Below are 14,494 nucleotides of genomic sequence, written 5' to 3'. Positions count from 1 at the left end.
CTCGTGAACTGGCTAAAAAAAAGACAACTACAGTCATGAACCGAGTCATCATCCATTCCTGCAGACTATGTTATATCTAGCATATAAATCAATACCGGTACACAACAGAAAGAGGTTCATTTGACTTCTGAACTTGTGTGTGACTATGACTATGATTTCACTCAGTCAACTTGTGGATGAGAAACAAGATGTGACCTGCTGTTCCTTAGATTGGCCACATCAATACTGCAGATGTTGAAAGCAGGAAGTTTCCTTGGCCTACTGTCTGCATGTATCTATCATCCCTTTCAAGTGCAGCACAGTCCTGTCTCTGTTCCTCTTCTCCTCTATGTTTCATCGATTCAGCATAGACAGGTCAGGAGACCATCTTCCCCATGGAACTCTTTGGGTAATAAATCTAAATCCTCAGCTCTTGCAGCAGCTCACACGAAAATTCTGACCCACTTTTCACCTAGACAAATATATCCACAAAACTCAGCTAAGTGGGCCAGGAAGGACGTGAGAAAGTGCACCTTCAAGAAAGGAGCAACCTTAACAAAGAATTGCTATTAGACAGGTAGGGCGATGCTCCTAGCCCCAGACCTCAAGCCAGTGGCGAGCCAACAACCTATATGACTGCAGCACATGATCAATTCCACTTGTTTTCTCCAATTTCCAAAACTAGCCTGAGTATCTAATTGTATTTGGCGATGCAAATGAAATATAATGAGCAGGTGTTTTGTGTGTGCCGACGCGGGAAACATCAAACACATTACTAGTTCACCAGTCTGGGAAGATATAGGTGAGAAAAAGGATCAACATCTTTGTAGATGTCTCTGTTTTGCTCAAGCGATATACTGTATGTTCCTTTTTGGTTTCCTCTGCTGCTCATTTGTTCAGAGTTGTTTGATTTTATTGGAATTTGACATGAATTAAAAAGTAATGAATTACAACGTGCTATATGTTGAATGCAAATCTTGCCGTATTTAAAAGTCTAAAAACAGACACAGAACAAACAACAACAGAAAATAAATAAACAATGGTAATTCACCAAACCCAATGCCCTTTCTATTTGTTTTGTTGTTCATCGTCTCATTTTGAATCCTTAGTTATTAATCCTTAGTAGCTCTGACTATTAAAAGAATGCTGCACTGCAGGGCTGTTGGTTTGTGACTCTACTTATATAATGCGACAGGATTTGGACTGAAGCTTTGCCGAAGTGCTTGCCTACTGGGTCATGCCACAAGCTTTTGATCTCAACTGCAGTCACCTATAACGCCCTCAGTACCTGGTTCTCACTCGGACAGCTTTCCCCTGACATTTTCATTGAATTATTTGTGCGTGGATGTGAGTGTGCGTGTGTGTACATGAAACATACACGACGTATGATATTTATAAATTGTAATGAGCAAACGGACAATATCTTTTCATAGACAGACTAAATATAAAAGCTCTCTTCACACGCTTCTGCCACCCACGGCCACCCGCACCTCACAAGAAAGGCACACAAGTTCAGAAGTCACTGAGAAGTGCGTCACTTTCTGGATCATTCATACACAAATCAACACAGATTTCCTTGCGCTAAAAATACTTTACAATGATAATGAAGGATCAAAGCCATCCACATCTGAAGACTTTCTTGCCTTATGGAGGTGAGACTTAAAGGTGAAAATGTCAGACACATTGTCTTAAGAACAACTTCATGTCCTACCTGAATCCATGCTCAACTACCTACTGGTCCTTTCTTCTTTTGGATATCAGTACTTTATGGGATGTTTTTATACAAGTGCTTTCATGTGTTTTTTGATACCCTATGCCAAAAACACTTTGAGGCGAATATCTAAAAGGGGTCATCCCATTTCCTTATGAACCACCACCCATTAGTCTTCTTTGATTTCACTGACCACTAGTGATGGATCCGTTAGGTCTGATCCCCGGCAACTGACCTTGTCTTCCACACCTGACACTGACCTCTCCTGAGTTTGTACAGTAGGTCTGCCTGTGAAGCATCGTCACCCAAGCTTCTTTTATCCTCCTAGAATTCCAGATTTTTGCCTGTCCTTGACTACTGCCTGTCTCTGACTATGTACTGAACTTTGGTCCCTGGCACGCTTGTTGTGGCCACGCTACCCATTACGTTCAGCCAGGCAATCACTCACCAAAGAGGTTTGAGCTCTACCCGACCTCAACCCTAGCTTCCCTGCAGTACATGTTTTCATCTGCGTCATTACCTTGCACATCTATTTCACTGCATCTCTGCACACACTAATTTTAATTTAACACCAATGAATTTCATGCTGCTGTTGTTATGAGTCTGAAAATATCATGTCTTGTATTTGTCTTGTAAATCACTTTAGCATGTACAATGGTACCTCGGTTTTCGAACGTCCCAGACTTGTAATAAATCGGAGTTCGAACAAAATTTTCAAGATTTTTTTGCTTCAGATTTCAAACAGGAATCCAGAACTCGAACGCCCCTGAAAAAAGACGGAAAAAACATAATGTGCATGGACCGATCAGCTGATCCACAACGCATTTTGTTAATGTGTATAATGCAGCCTCTGTATGCAGACGTGTCCCATTAGCTACATTTACTGACTGTTTTTTCTTCATATTGAGGTGTAAAACCTTTCCTGTCTCCACACTGGACCGTGGTAGAGTGTCACAGGGCAGGTGCTCACTCTCCACACCTCCGAGGCTGGAGCGCTCACTCCAGGGTTTGATGTCCTGTTGTCAGCTGGAGCTGGGACAGGGATGAGGCGAGTCTGGGACAGAGCGTTACTTGGTTTATGACTTTGTCACAGCCAAACTGCACAGAAGCGCACATTCAGAGCTGGACACGCACCGGGCACCTCTTCACTTCTGGAGAGACGTCACTCACTCGGCAACCCCTCCCACATGCAGCGGCCACACACATAGAGGAACAGCGCACCTGCAGCAGACACTCTACATTCACTCCTACAAAAGCCTATTTTAAGGCTTGGAACGCATTATTTCTTTTTCCATTCATTGTAATGGGAAAAATCGATTCAGGTTTCGAACAAAACGGTTCTCAAACGGCTGTCTGGAACGGCTTGTGGTCGAGAACTGAGGTACCACAGTACTTGATAATTTGTACAGTAGTAAGATGTAAAAAAAATTGGAATTTCAAAACTCACATAATACTTGAAATTTAGATGCTTGGACATGATAGACCAAGTTTAAATCAAAATTGACGCTGAATTGGTTGTTGTTCATTCATTCTTTTGAACCTTTTTGTTGACAGTGTCTTCTCAGGATTTCTTCCATTTCTCTATTCACAAGGCAAACGTTAATCAAATACAAGGCCTGAAATATAAAGGATGTCAAAGGCACCATTATCAGCAGAATTTGAATTGTATGACTCACTTCCAGTGACTCCTCTGCTCCTCTCTTTTTCCCGCCTGCCTGAAAAGAAAGCTTTGTGTCTTTCATCATCATTTGGACTGTTAGACGTTATTGGCGGATGTTGAATAAGGTCTGATCACTGGATTGTTGGTCCAACTATTGTGAGTCTAAACTCCCATCTGTTGTTTTACAGACTTGATACAGTGGGGTCTATGAGAGCTGCACTCTTCAACATTCTTCTACAGTAAACTTTGAAGTCCTATCAGGCAGAAATCAGAAACTGTGCTGAACTGGACAAACGTGATCTTGCTCAATGTGGGTTGTTTAAACTGTGGAGGGCGTAGGGAGCAGTCATGTGGCAGAAAACTCTCAGATCTTTTTTGATATTTTCTTTTTCCAAAATTTTGAAGTACCTGCTGATTTACTTCCATATACGGACACAAACCAGCTTCCCTGGGATTCATCACGCCAGCTATGAAGCTTCATCTTTGATTTGTAAGAAGGAACTACAGTACATAATAAAGTAATAAAGTTGTAGAAAGTAAAATTGCATTTATAATCACAGGATAATAAACTATTTTTACAGGACGAGACTCTGGGGTCAATGTGAGAGCCTGTGAATAAGGTAGCGCCCCCTAATCTGCACAAGTCCGTTCATGTTGATTCCACCTTCATCCTCTCCTCCACCAGGCACAAATCAAATTCAACCCAGCTTCAGGTGCTCCGTCTTGCCTCAGTGCATCATAATAATTAAAAATGGAATTTATTGTCTGGAGAGCAACCATTTCATGTGGTCCATCAATTTTTAATGTTTTTTTTTTCCAGAATGAGAAAGGACGCATATTACATAACGTAATACATCACACTTGTGACGTCACTGAGCAAGAGCCAGCTGTCTGTGAGTTCAACAAGTTTGAAATGAAAATCAGAATCTATTTCACAGCTGTGTTGTAGAACAAAATACAGTGAAATGTCATCATCGCTGGAGAGTTTGGCCGGACGCTAACACCAGCGTGCTTATTCAATATAATTATCTGTTATTATTTTATTATTATTTATCTATCTATTTATTTTTGGACATTTCGTTTGTTTTTGGAAACTGGAGCCCTCAGACCGAAATTTCGTTGCCATCATATAGTAATATGTTTTGTGCAATGACAATAAAGAAAGTCTAAGTCTAAGTCTAAGTCTAAATAAAGCGTAACTACTAGTCGCTGCCGAGCCATCTTGCTCCCTCAAGTGTGCTTTATAGCATCAGTCACTAAGTAAATGAGATTTTATATATTTTCACTTATGTTTTTACTGTCCACTGAGGGCAAGCCTGGTGATTTGACACTTAGATGAGACGCAAAGATTGTCTCCAGCCCAGGTCAGCTGATGGTGACTCACAGCCTGTCTTCCACAGTTGTCAGCAGATATTATGATGGTCGAAGTCTTCAGACACACATGGAATCTGTTATACTGTAATCACTTGTCTGTTTTTTTTTCTCCAAAGTTTGCATAGATACAGTGTAACTATATTCCACTTCACTTTGCACTACTCCTTCAACCTCCTCTGCCTCAGGAATCTGGCTCTGGTCGAGTGTACACAAATTCTCCAGTGAGGAGGTGATGTACTGATCCCACCTTTTCATGTGAAGAAGCTCAAATTCTTCATTTTATGTGCCAGTGAGAGTCAACTGAGATCAGCCACCCACCTACAGAAAAACTATCCTGGAGCTTCTCCGTTCATTAAGTCAACATTGATTTTGTAATTGCTGAGAGAAAGAAGAAAAGTAGACAGTGGAGAAAGTCAGCTGCATCTTGTAACTTGCATTATAGCTCTTGACAATACACACTGTCTATAAAACACAAGTGTTATAGACCATGTTGTCGACTGGTTCATCACCACTGGTTTGCATTAATGCTAGACACACCTTGATGACATCACAAGAGGAATATCCTGTTAGCTCATCCGTGTGGTGTCAAAACAAATCTCAAATTTGTACTGATGTTGCTCTGGACTTCCCACTGACTGACAGTTTTTCACCCTTCGCATTCTTACATATGGGAGAAACATGTGAACCAGATTTTTTCCTATACATAGAATGGAAACAACACTTGTCCATGTTGTCCATTTTTGTCACAGAAACTTTGGTACCAAAATATACTGTATCTTAGTTGATGCTAGTTCCTCGATCCTGGATTTTTTAAAGCATTCTTTAACATTGGGGGAGAGAAGACTGTTTGCTGCATTTGTGCCAAATTGGCATTAGGATCTCGGAGTCCTTACACTTGAAGGATGGTTGGACACAGGTTAGATTGTTGGGTGAACTGAAGTGGCTTGGTGGAGGTCTGAGTGCTTTCTAGTTTAAAATAAAGCATCCCTGTTTCTATGTCAAAAAACAATTGCCATACATTTTGACAATCGTGCAACTTTATTTGAAATGTCTATCAAAGTGGTTGCAGCGTTGCTCAGCGCCCTCGGAGTTCTTCAAGCATGTTTGTGTCCCTTGATCTAGATCTATTGTACGACATGCAATGATCAGTCAAACACTTTTCATAGAAAAAGATGTTGCATTTGATTATAGGGTTTTCGTCGTCCTTCAATATACATTAAAAAGACAAGTTTGTTGCTTCTTATCGACAGTTATTGTTTGCTTTTGCGCCATGTAATTTCCTCCTGTCAGCGCCACGGTAAACAAGAGGGTGCATACCTGTTCAATCATTTCGCCAAACTCTTCAGCACGAGTGAATGCAGCCTCCACTGGTGAGAAGAATTCCATCCATAATTATGTTGTGTTTACTTGCAGCCAAGATTATAGTTCTTTCTTCACTCTTGAAAACCTAATGATTCCTCTTCTTCCCTTCCTTGTCCTCTGAGTGACAGGAGAAAAACACTGCTCTGGGAACTGTTTAATGCTTTATTCCGCCGGCAGATGTCATTTGGTTGGGGAGGTAAATGGCTGGAGAGGATTTTACTTTTGTCTGCCTCTGCCGCTGGATAATGAGATCTGCTGAGGAGTTCAAATGAAAGCTCTCTGGCTTTACTTACGCAACCAAAATCAGAATGAGACAAACTGCATGTGGACGGATGCATTCATCAGGAACTGGCACAAAAGATCTGTACTTTCAGTGTCAGTTTTACCACTTTGAGAAGTGCCGGCTCTCAGTAATGAAGATGACAACACAGTATGAAACATGGCATAATGCCTTGATGTTTTCCACACCACTGTACGGCTTGCTTTAGGTTAAAAGTTTTACTTGGTTATCACTGCAGTGTAGCTTTGGACACAGGCACTGCTAACATTCTACATTTGTGATAGAGTGTGATTTTACTCTTCTTTTTAAGAATGCTTATTTCAGTGAAATAGATGTGCAAATTACAACAGGGGATTGATTCAGACATTCCCATATTGCTTCGATTCCATGAGAGCTGCAATTCAATGCATTTTCAATTTGGTTTGGGATATTTCATTCACAATACTAACTTTGCTTGAGGCTACAGCCACATACAGCTGCACATTTTCCTATACAAACATTTCAAAAAAGTGCCCCGTAAAAAAAGAAGCCATTTCTACAGAAAATGTTCGGATCGGAAAAAGTGTGGCTCCGTGTGGATGCAGTCTCTGGGACCCAGTTTTAAAAAGTATCGGACTATCAGACAGAGAACTTGAGCAGCTACAACCGATTTTGTCTTCGCGTGGAAGGGGTCTGAGTATCCATACTCACGACTGATACGACTTATGACCTACTCGACTTACGTCCACCTGTACTTACTTTTTTTAAAATTTTTTATTCAATGTTTTATTCAGTGCACGTAGCAACCCATGCGACGCGTACAACAGTTACGGCAGCACAGTATCCCAGCGTCTCACTCTCACACAGCCATCTACCACTACAGTGGTACCTCTAACCCTCATGTCGGCTATTTTGAATGACATTCGACTTACATCCATTCTGACTTAGGACCGGTTGGTCGGAACCGATCCCGGTCGTAAGTCGGATGTTACTTGTATTATCGAAAATATTAATGTTTACAATGTGATCCAAACAACCGGCCATGTTACAAAAGTCATGGTCATGCAGAGAAAAATCGATTTATTTATTTAACCCTGCCAATGACATGAACTGTATCTATTCAAGTTGGTTGTGAGTTTGGAGATTTAGCAGACAAGTGTTCAAGTCTTCTGGGTGACGAGATTATGGGAGTCACTGTGTGCGAATGTCTGTGCACTCATTCCCCGCTGCCTAATGAGTTGCACGAATTGAATCATGTCTAGGGTGTTTAGTTGGCCGCCAGGTGGGTGGAGTGAGAGAGAGCAGCACTGAGGCTCATTTCCCCACCTCATCCGCAGGAGTCGTGAAGTCGCTCTGAAGTAAGTGCCCTGTTGGCGACCACTCTTGCCTGAGCCAACTGATATTCCATTTCACTGCACAGTTCTGATAAATCAATATTGTTGGGTGTACTGTTGTGTATTTATAATCTGCAAAGGCGCTTACGTAACTTCTTCCCGCACGCTCCCCGTCACCCAGCTCGTTTTAACACACTTTGCGACCCAGTGCTGCTGCTGATTTATTAAAAGCTTTGCAATGGAGGTGAGACTCCTCTGTGAATATGCAGTGTTGACTCCCGCATGTTTTCTCAATGAGCGGGTTATTTTTAAAGGTTGTGCTGGTTCTTTCAGGACACTCCAGAGTGATGGAGTAAAATATTGAAATGGTACTTGTGTATTGGAAAGCACAGTAAGAAGTCGAGATCAGGCCCAATGTCATCATAACATTTGTGAATTTGTGAATTGTGTTTTGCTTCTCTCTCCTTCATAATAGAACATTTGCGTCACAAGACTTGTCTGTCTCAAATTCACCTTTCATGCCGCATGTTTAAAAAAACAAACAAAAAATGATTGAGAAGTGAGCGGTTGCTTAAATATTGTCCACTTTTCATGTAGTGATTTGTTTGTGTACAGACGGAACGATCATTTGTGGTCAATCACAAGTTCACTTTGACGGAGAGACATCAGTTTTACACAAACAGACAGACACAAACGATTCACCAAATCATTCATAAATTCCAAAGAAAAATACCATAACAGACTCTCTCTCTGGTAAATTCCTCCTAAATGTATTTTGTTATCTTTCACAGACATGCATCACGGCGCTCACAAGCCCCCGCCGCAGCCCGGCCCACTCGACCCTCACGCAGTGCTGAGTGGCAGACATACTGTGCCTCTGACCCTTGGCATCAGACTGATAGGTGTTTGTACAATGCCCTGGCATTATTCAGAGCTAACTAAGCCACATTAGTGCTGCCGAGAACAACATTGCAACTAGTCCAACGTCACCATAATGTAAGGCAGGAAGGCAAGAGCTGAGATGAGTTTTATGATCCAGTACTTCTTAACTGTTCAGTATACTATTTGGTTATTGAAGAGCACAAGACGTGGCCTTGTTATTAAGTTTGATATAAAAGTCTATATTGCTTACTAAGTTAATGGAATGGTTTAAATTTAAACACAACTTGCAGCCATGTTGCTTGCTGGGATGCCCCAAATCCAAAACATATTTTGTCTCAATAGATGCGTGAGTTATTAATGTGATTTCATTGTACATAATATTGTGTTGCTTAAAGTCAAATTTTCCACTCTGTCGTCATTTTTTCACGGCGTCATTTTTTTTGGCTTGAGCACCTGACTCCCAAAATATCGGTGCATGAGAGATTCAGCAAAAAGAAATTACAGAACATTATTTTGACATCACGACAACAAAACATGGAGTTGGTTGTTTGTTGACACCCATCCTGTAAATGGTCTTTCTCATTTTTACATTTTAATTATATCATTTTCCCCAAAAAAATATCTGTCACTTTCACTTTATTAAATAGTAACATGTTAAAGCACAGCAATTATTATTCTGTTTTGTAATGAGATTTTTATATTAGTATAGCCGTGCATTTTTTGGCTAAAAACTTATAATGACTGAATGTAAGCAGAAAGAGAAATGTTTACAGTTTCCAAAAGGTGAAAGCGCACAGCTTTTTTTTTTCAATATTAAAAAAAAAATTTTTATTCCCTTTTCTGCATGACAGCATGAATGATGATGAATCATATGGCATCCTATTTTGCTGCTTTACCAGCCTAATTGAGGGTCAGCACTGCAGAAGGCGTCCCCTAATTTCCTGCATGAGAGCTGCGACCCTAATGACCACTGAATTCAAGCATAGAAATGCTTCTGTCAAATGTCATTAAACCATTTTGTGTAAATGAAACTGATTTTTCTCGTCTGCTCCAAACCACCGGTTCCAAATGTTGCATTGTTTTTGAGGGACAATCTACAGGCTAGTCAGTTTTTTTCAGTTCTCTCTAAGCTCAACTTCTTTTTGGGGGACACATGTGAAAGACATTGATAACATGTTGTATGGTGGTGTGGTTGAGCAGACTTTGGATTGTTCAGATGTCCCAGGGTTAGAGAAAGATTTATTTTTTAAATGCAGCTTTAAAGTTCAAAATTGTTTTAAATGTACATGAAGAAAACGACAATAATAAATCTGATCCAGCCCAAATGGTCGGCCCACACAAAAGGGCAATGTCCAACTGAATGGTTCTGTCGTGCAGGAATCTAGACAATCTGGCGTCTTCACTCGGGATGATACTCGAGGAAGCAAGCACACAAAATAAAAGCATGTAGGAAATGGAAAGGCTTCCACAGAACTTGAAATAGTCTCATCAAAATTCCACGTTCATCATCTTCAACATGTCTGCATTGGAAACCTCACTTTCTCCTATTCTTATCATTGATGCTTACTGAATCAATACTTCATCTTCTTGGCTGGGAAAGATGTGACTTCTTCACTTCTTTGGCGAGTTACCATCCTCAACATACTGTACGCAGCCCCCATTAACGCGTTATCTAACAATCACATATTAATGACACGTTTCACATTGAGGCACTGCTACTTCATCACTTCAGACGTATGTGTTTCCAGCCCATATGTCCTGGAACTATTCATAGTTCGGAAATGGCGCCAAGACGAAATCTGCCGGCACCAGATGGCACGTCCTTCGTGAGCTCCAGCCTTACGACGACCAACGTGACGTAACTTTTATTTATTTTTTTTCACAGTCGCTTCACTACAGAGATGATGATAACGCTGTATATGTTGACTGTGTTTGAATATAGCTCTTGACTGTCGACCCTGATGTGATGCATATTTACCTCCCCAGATTGCCGCTACAATGACACTTACATTATGATGTAAGAATTTGTGAGTGAGGAGACAGAGAGGGATTCATCATCATTTCTTAGCACCGTTTTACCTGTTCACTCTGAGCCTCTCCTGGAACATCAAGCCTTTCTAGCGGAACTAAGTGACAAGTTGAGCCTGAGTGCACTCGCTATTACGATTTTGGTGAAGAAAACACTTATTGTGTATTTCTTTGTTCATATGGATGTGTGAGACGAGTAATAGAATGGCCTAAATTATACTTCACAAGTGCATCACAGTGTTGAGTTGATATCACTCACTGCATTCATTTCAGGAGCCTCATTGTCCTTTGAAGATAAAAGAGATGGAGAAATGATTAATGAGAGAACTCCCACGGTGATAATGACGGTCCATCCTTTCTTGTTAAGGTTGACTTTCTTCTCTGCCCTTGCCTGAAATGCCTTTTGTTTCGTGGCGTCTCTCTTACACACCATCATAGGCTCTTTCAAACAAAGCTTGATGTGTGATATAGATTCAACTTGACTGAATACTGACGGGGAATGTCCTCAATTATATGTCCCGGACCTAACTGGGATGTCATGGTGGTGGTAGGGTGAAAAACAGACAGAAAAATAGGAGGAGTGGGCCCTGCAGAAAGAGAGACTTGAGAAGATTAGCTGGGAACAGTTCGCCTTAATATCGTTCAGGAGAAAAGTACAGAGCGCCCAATTTATGCCAAGCAAAACTTTTGTCATTTCAAAAGTGGTGAAACTTTCATAGCCACAAAAACAATTAATTCTCATCCAAAAAAAAAAAAAATTGCAATTTTCTTCATGATCTCCATTCACTAAGTACATAGGCAGATCATTTGACTAGGGATGAAAGACAAATTCATACACTCAAATATCACAAAACTTAATTGATATTTTAAGATAAGTCAAATTTATTGCCATGGTCAGTGGAGATCCCACCAACTAGGAAAGTGCTTTGGAATAAAGTGCTGTCAGTAAAATAAAATAAAATAAAGGCTGATCACAAATTCAATATTCAATAAATATAAATACCTCGATATGTTTGTGGTCTAGTTAATCGACTTTGCCTTTCAACTGTATGATTGACAATGAGCTCGCGCTAACTTCAAGCTGTGGCAGAAACGTCACAGTCAGCTAAGGTAATGTTACGTTGGTTGACTATGGAACATAACAGGACTGATAATCGTCAACTATTTTAATGTACACAATGTTGTTTTCAATATTTTCTTCCTTTGGCTAACAACTTACTGTCATCTTATTGCTATGATTTCCGGACCACTTTTTTCTCACGGTCTGAACCCTACGGTCTGAACACAGCGACGCAGCTAATATAAGGATTTTTACAGGCTAAAGAGCGTCATGCTGCCAAAATATTGAGCCTCGTCACATCAAACCGATGAAATCACAGGTGTTTTATTGACCTTAAAGCATTCAACATGCACTGTTTTTGCTCACGTCCACGGCTCCGCCAACAGAGTTTGTTTCATGAATCCGTCACGATGCTGGACCCCATTTTCAAAACTATTTCAGATGTGATCCTCATGCATTTTAAGCAGGGTGCACCACTGACCTTGCTACGGTGCAGACAGCACCACTGATTTAGTTTCAGTCCAGAATTTACGGTATATTATTGATATCATTATTACAATGGCAATCTTGCGATATCGTAGTATATTGTGATTTATTGCAGCGTCACCCCGGGATCAGACTACGCATGGCGTTGCCAGATTTCTGCCTGTACACAGCCCTTCATGAAACCAGACAAACATTATATGGAGGCGGAACAGTTTTGCAGTGAATGCCTTTCACCCTCTCAGAAACCCTAAGCGTGCAATTCATTTTCTCTGGTGATACATTTAGCATATTCTTTCACACTTCCTGCCCCATTTCTCATTTGTCACACATCTCAGCCCCTGCAGTGTCTGCTTTCTCCATTTCACATTTAACGCATCTGTTTGGATGAATAAAGTTGGAGTTTCAAAGCCCGCTCAACCCCATCAGGAATACCTACGTAGCATCTGACGTAAGAACTCTATGAGAGTGACGCAGATACCTTAATGAAAGGAGGTGGTGTCATCCTGCGCAGAGAAAAAATCAGCAGTGAAGGGAACCAGAGAGAGGAGCGTGAAATGAAACAGGACATGACTGAGGGGGAGGTGGGAGGCGAGAGACGGGGGCCGGTGGAGAGAGGGAATAAACATGGAGACAGACTGATGAATGAATGTTGCTGCATTTGTCATGGCGAGGTAAATAAGTTTACTACAGTTAACTAGTGTTTCAAATTGCATTGATGCGGAGACAGAGACAACCATTCACTGGAGCTCCCTTGTATATATTTAAGTCTGAGAAACACCATAATACACTTAACCAACTAATGGGGTGTGGTGAGCAGACATTTCTTGTTATTTGCAGCCGCTTCACATCAGCATTTGTCCAATGACATGCTCCTGTTGGCTCCTTCCAGCTGTGACCTCTCTCAATGTAACACTTCACAGCCGAATGAGATGCAGCTGGGACATATTCGGACACGTGTCCTTGTTCACTTTCTGGAGAGAGGTTGATGCAAAAATGCCCTCTGGCTCTGCTCCCCTTTATGGTACGGTGTGAAGTCATTACCCTTCTCATAGTTCACCCAGTATCATGATGAGATTAGAACAAAAAAAAGAGCAGTGGGGAAGAGAGCATGGCTCTGGCATGGTGGAGTCAGATATGTGCAGCGGTGTGATGTGGAAACAGTATAATGGAACTCACGTCAAGTAGGACTAATAATATGAATAACTAGAGAAGCACTTAGTCAGCACATAGCTCAACCATGGAGATCAATTTCATGAATTATTGAAACACAGCATACAATCAAATCAATAAAACAACTCCTATGATTACATTGGCTCAGGGCCAAAGGAACCCGGACCAGGAATCAAACTCTGGCTGCGCTTGTGAGAGTGCAGAGTGTGTGAACCTCTAGAGCGCCAGTGTTGTTGGCTTTGCAGTTAAACCGACAGCGAGCTTTTCTAGCAACCCTAAAAAAAACAATGTTTTAATCAAGTCCAAAACCAGAGGTGGGGCGCTTTTTTGTATTACTTTTTGCACTTTATAATATTATTTCCTTTTCATTTTATTGTGATATAGTGTGTACAGAGAGATGTTACGAATATGATTTCCCCTGGGATTAATAGCGTTTTCTGACTCTGATTCTGATTTATTGTCTGTGTTTATGTGACCCTCAAGTAAAAAGATGTTTTTCATCGTTTCATTACTTTTCTAATTCTGAATAGAAACTTTTAAAAACTCTGAAGCAGAAAGTACTGTTCATTCCCTCAAATCATAAATAAATATATGTATATTATTTCTCAATATGTAAATTATTTCTCAAAAATACCTTGGAAAAAAAGGCCCTTTCTCTCAGTTGTTTAATCATAATATTCGCCACTAAGATATTCATCACTGCAAAAGATCTTTCATTATTATTATTTAGATATATTTTCTTTAAATAAAAACGAAATGAATACCAAATGTAATATTTACATTGGAAAAAGTGCACTGTGGTAATGAAAGTGTCTGCTAAAATAAGAATGAATATGTGCGTGGCTTCTGTCAACCTCGAACCAACCTCTGTGAGTTCCAGCAACTTTTCAGGTTCTGAACCAGTTTATTTTGCTTTTTCTTTTTTTCTGTTCAATAAAACACTCAGGATGCAGAATCAGCCCTGAGCCATGCTGCTGTCAAAGGCCTTTCAGAGGTCGTACAAGAACCCAGGTGGAATCATCTGTTCCTGTTTCTAACTCTTCAAGACAGAAAAACAGAGATTGACAATATTAACCATTTATTAATGCAGAACTTTGAAGAGCCTGTTCACAGTTCAGAAACAGTATCCAGGAAATGTACAAAACAAAAGCCATGACGGTAGGTCACATAAAAACAGGACCCACACCAT

Source organism: Synchiropus splendidus, chromosome 5, assembly GCF_027744825.2.
Source record: "Synchiropus splendidus isolate RoL2022-P1 chromosome 5, RoL_Sspl_1.0, whole genome shotgun sequence".
Classification (NCBI taxonomy): Eukaryota; Metazoa; Chordata; class Actinopteri; order Syngnathiformes; family Callionymidae; genus Synchiropus; species Synchiropus splendidus.
Note: the sequence above shows the minus strand (reverse complement) of the source record.